We start from the raw sequence: 6,000 nt of genomic DNA on the forward strand, positions 1-6,000 counted from the left end.
ACTGCAGCACCGCCAGCAGCCGCTCCAACAATAATATCGAGCTTGTCGTTCTTTTGACGAAAATTTTCTATCCCCGTGGTCATACTGTATGTAACCACGGCAAATGCGCCTCCAGCACAACCCAAACGCAGTGTTTTTGCTCCTGCCATGCAGATTGTGGCGTTGAAGCTACGGCTAGTGGAAAGACTCTTGAACATGTAATACGCATAACTACACACGGCAGAAACCCCGAAGCTTGTTCTCACATCTTCGTATTCGAACTTAATTCCCATAATTTCGCGATCTATCTCTTTAATTCTCTCTAGCTTTTTTGGATTGCTTTTGTTTTTTTTTTTTTTTTTTTTTTTAATCTTTAACTTTTAGATCCTTTTATAAATAATGACAACATATCTCTACTTATATACAACTTACAAGATTTCATGTTATTGGCTTTCCTTAGATTAATTTTTGGATCTTACAGTCCTATTCATAACCAAATACTACTCCTACTAAACTTTCCTTAAATTATTATCTTTAATTGATTAATTGTTGTGTTATATTCCTTGACTAAGACGGAGTAATAGTTCTCGTTTATTTTATAAAATTAAGTACTTCGTATTGATTAAATGTACTACCTGTTAGATGTAAATTTTTTGACCAATTATATACTTAGTATATAATTATCAATAATTATAAATTAAATTAATTAGATGTTAACAATGTACTCATTGAAACGATAATAGGTCTAATTTATTAGATAAATAGTACTCCCTCCATCCCCTTTTGATAATCCCTTATGGGCATTTTTCACGGGAATTAATAAACACAAATAAGAATAATTAAAGTACATTGAAAAAGTAAATTGACATTGGATATGCAAAAAAGTAGGGAGAGAAAGTAATAATAGTACATGGGAAAACAAAATTTACATGGGAAATTAAAAGTTACACAAGTATTGTTGCAAATTGGAGGGAATTTGGTAAAAAAATTAATATTAAAGGTTGTTGGAAAAAGCAAATGGGGTGAACATTTTAGACTAAAATTTGTCTATAAGGGACTATCAAAGGGACTATCAAAAGGGGACGGAGGGAATAAAAATAATAGACAAATACATTAATTATTTAAGAACAGAGTGAGAAATTTTTTGTATGGGATTTAAACATGTCAAGCGTGTCATCATTACCATCATTTATGCATCATCAGCCTACAATCTTACAAGATTAATTTTTTTTTTTTTGAAACAATAAGATTAAATAATATTAATTAAATACAATTCTATTTTCCAAGATTCCACTTTAAGGAAACAAGATTTCAAGAATTGAATCCAAGAAATAATTTTTTTTTTTTTTTTTTAAATGATCGGAGGAAATCTAGAATATGCGTGCTCTACTCTTGGTATTTGGATTTAATAGCTGACAATCGGAGGAAATAAATGTGTCACATTCACAATAAATATTTTTCCGCTAATTTTTTTTGTTTTTTTTATAATTTTTTTTAAATAGCATGATTAAAAACTTACTCGTATTTCGTAATAATTTTCAATAATTTATAAAATATTTTATATTACAAATCTAACACGAGATATTTAAGGATGCAGTAGACATTAAACTAAAATATTTGCCCCTCCTACAAACCAAGCCACAAACTAATCACTACACACTCTGTATGTAGTTAATTAGTGCTACTCTTAGCTTCCTCTCATACAAAATGTTGAAGATTAGACCTCTCAAGTATCACCACATGTAAGGGCCTGTTCTCATTGACTGAACTCAGCTGAACTGAACTGAACTGAACTGAAATGAACTCAGCTGAACTGAACTGAACTGAGCTGAACTGAACTGAACTGAAATGAATATTTTATAAGAGAAGGATATTAGGAGCTGAACTGAACCGAACTGAACTGAACTGAACTGAATTTCAATGTAAGAGAACAGGCCCTAAATGTCCCACATTGATTGAAGAAGAGAGTGTTAAATACTTTATATATAAGGCTAAGGAGCTACTCCTCATATTGCTCTCAGGCTCGTATTTGACACAATACAAATCACTACTCTATCAATACAAAAGGTTAACAGGTGATAAAATATCACAAATCATCTATTAATTTTTCATATTCTCATTCATCTTTGAGTGAGCTTTCTTTTGAACAACTTGCCCCACGACTTCAGTTATAAAAGCCCTAACATTTTTTTTCCATTTTTAGTTTCTTGCTTCTTCAACAACGTAGAGCTTAGAAAAATCGTTTTAGCTTCAAATTAGGAAAAAAAAAATAAGGAAAAATTTACAATTTTAATCCCACCTTTTACAAGTCTTTTTAAAATAGTCTTACCTTTTAAAATTTTGGGAATAATCCCACCCTTTAGTGCTATCTTTTCAAAATGGTCCTTAACTTGTTTGTAGGTACATAGCAGGTTAATTTGACACATGTCTTGTTCTAATTGGTCTAACTTTTTTTAATTAAAAAACTAGTGTTTAGCCCGGATGATGCCTCGAGTCTATATGTTAAATATTTTTTACTTCAAAGTTTTCTTGTATTATAATAATCTTAAATACTTTTATTATATATTTTGATGAAGAAAATAATTTGTACCAAAAAAATAAATAAATAAATAAAAAATAAATCTTATGCCATACATTAACTATATTATTTAAGAAAAATATATATACAAAAGTATTAGGTAGCACCTTAAAGAAACAAAATGATGAATGAGAGAGATTTGAACACTTGGAACTCAATGGGACACTTTAAAGAAATGCAGAGTTTTTTTTTTTTTTTTTTTTGGAAAATTGATGGGAATAATTCCACCTTTTGAGCGTCCAAAATAAATAATCCCACTTTTGGGATTTTTTTTAATAATCCCACCTTTTATATTAATCCACTTTAAATGGTCCCAACCGGTCAAGCAGTCTGCTATAACAATTTACTTGACATGTGGCGGCCTATGATTGATCAAAAAAAAAAATAAAATAAAATATTAAAAAAGTTAGATATTTTACAAGAAAAAATAAAAAATAAAATAAAAAAAAAACCACCCTCTACCCACCAGCTGCCCAAGCCACCATCACTATCCAAGCCCCGTGACTACTGCCACCTAGCCCCCAACGACAGCTCCGGCTCTGCACTAGCGTCGTGACTGACCCCCTACCCTGATAAACCTTTATCCCCGTACCGATCCCAGCCCCTCCCCTTGAAAACCCCTTTCCCAACCCGATCCCAGCCCCTCCTCGTCCTCCATCCCTTTTCTGGTCGTGTCAGCCTTCCCTATCCGTCCTCTCTTGATCTCGATTCACGCTGTTTCCTAGTTGGTTTGGCGGGTTGCAATTTTTCGAAGGGGTTTTGGGGTTGAGATGGCTGGGTTTGGTTCCTAGTCGGCGTAGTGCCGTTGTGGTTTCTTGGTGGCGGTGGTTTCGGGCTGGATGGGGTGGTAGTTCCAAGGTATGGGTTTGGGTGGTGTGTGGGGATGGTGGTGGCTAAAACTTAGTTAGTGGTGGTGGTGATTTTTTAATTTGATTTTAATTTTTTTTAATGTTTTTTTTAAAAAAAATTTGGACAAATCAAATTGTGACACGCGTCAAATAAATTTAATAAAAAAAATTTATCTCTTCAATCGGTTACTGGTCACCCGGAATCATTTTGAGCGGATTGACATTAAAAGTGGGATTATTAATCTCCGACGCTCAAAAGGCGGGATTATTCCTATCAATTTTTTTTTCTATTTTTTCATCATTCGTTTTAAAGTTAGTATATTCATCAATTTAGTATGAGAATCTAGTAACATATGTGTTTTTTATAAAAAAATTACATAATTTTTTTCTATATATGTTCATAAATATTTTTTACAATCTATTTATCAATATTACTAAAATAACAATTGCTGACATTATCTCCTTTTCAAATTGTACATATATCAAGCTGTGGTAGAAATTTTTCCGCCTAAATCAATTGCTGGCATCATATTCATATCCTTATTTATACTATACTCCATATTTCATATTATATGAATTTATGAGTAATTAGTTGGCTTCCAAATAAAATTACTCCAGGTTAAAGACTACTCCGTACTGTATAGTTTGCTTAAATTTTTACTTTTTTCAAATTTATTTAGATCTAAATAGCATTCTAATTGATGGTTATGGTTCTATAATTTTTCTCATGTGTGGTACATATAAAATATAAATATTTCAAAGAATTTTTTTATGTCATGCATCGCATGGGGCTAATCTAGTACAAATATAAAAGAGAGTTTTTTCCCAAGTTTTTAGAGACATATTTATTTTAAAATAAAAATATTAAACGATTTACTATGTACGATGAATAAAGTAATTTTTTTTTAATCACAGACATAAAAAAAAATACTACTTTGCCTTTTGATCAAAAAGTAAAAACAAACAGTGTTGTGTATCGTATGAGCTTCATCTAGTTTTCATTTATTAACGACTTTGCCTTTTTGAAAAACATAATCGTGCTGAAAATTTTGGAATTTCTCTACAATTTCGATTTTAACCATCTTAAGTACTATGTAGTACATGCATAGTAATTTTCAGCATGGACTTGAAACACATTTTATCTTGCCAGTTGCCACCACTTAACTCGAAATTGCTATTGAGGATGTTCATAACATGCATTAACCAGTGAACTAAATTTTCTACATAATGATTGGCTGATTGCATAACTTCGTTACATTATTGAAAAAATCGTCAAAAATAATACAACTTTTGGTCCAACTTTTTTTTTTTTTTTTTTGAACAATACAACCTTCGGGGGGAGGGGTGTCAATTTTAAACAAGATATTATCGGTTGGTAACCTGTTTTTACAGGTTACCATGACACGTGTCATTGTTTTATTGGTTTTGTCAATTATCATCCAGCCACCACCACCCAGCCACCTCTTCTCCCCTGCCCCAAACGTACGCAGCACCCTTGGCGACGACGGTACAGTCGGCGACCAACTTTCCTACCGCCGGCCGACCCACTTTCCCCTTTCCCCCGTTGCTCTCGACATCAAGGCAAAAGCCTAACCCCCTTTCCTTCCTAACCACCACAAAACCATCCTAATCAACGCAGCCACCACAAAACCCACCGAAAACCACGACACCCATTCCCTTTCCTAAATCTGGGTTAGGTTTGTTTGTCGGGGAAGAGCGGGTTGTCGTGTTTTTTTTTTAAAAAAAAAAAATCTAAAATCAATCATTAAAATAAAAACCAAATTTAGTATTTAGATCGATTACCCGACGCCACGTGTCATGGGTAACCAATTTAAAAGGTTACAAATATTTTGTCTTGTTTAAAATTGATACCCCCAAAAGTTGTATTAAAATTACAAAATAATCCAAAGATTTCCAAAGGGTGTTTTATTAAAAAAGAACCGATCAAAGGTTGTATAATTTTTAGCAATTTTTCCTACATTATTTACATAAAATCAATAATAATACTTTGTAATGTAAATCATCTTAAATGTATGTACAATACTTAAATTATTTTTATTTCATTCGAATTTTTCAATCAATCAATAATAATACACTAAAGGCAAATCTTAGCTTAAATGACACATATGGATATCATTCTATGGCACAAAAAAAAACCTGTAGAGATTTAGCACATGGAATCATGCATGTTGGTTGGGACGAGCTTGTATAAGTAGAAAGAACGCGAACACCAATTTTTAATGTGCACCCTAATGTATAATCTAAATTGCAAAAACTAGCACATTTTTCTCAGGAACTTTATTGAATTGGCTTTGTAAGAACAATAATAAGCAAGCTCAATTATTTTCATTCTATAAGTGAGTTTTTTTTTTTTGTTTTTCCTTATAATTCTGTAAGTGAGTATTAGGTAGACTGAATTGTTTTTTTGAAACATACATACATGGTCGATCCTTTTCATCAATTTTCACTAGCTTTTTGAACATGTATGATATTTTGTCTAAAGAGTATAGTAATACACACGTGAATAGATGCATGATGATTTGAAAATAATTGAGTTATTGCGTTAAAGATGGTGAGGGATGATGACTAATAATA

The sequence above is a fragment of the Chenopodium album genome, chromosome 23 (genome assembly GCF_948465745.1).
Source record: "Chenopodium album chromosome 23, dcCheAlbu1.1, whole genome shotgun sequence".
NCBI lineage: Eukaryota > Viridiplantae > Streptophyta > Magnoliopsida > Caryophyllales > Amaranthaceae > Chenopodium > Chenopodium album.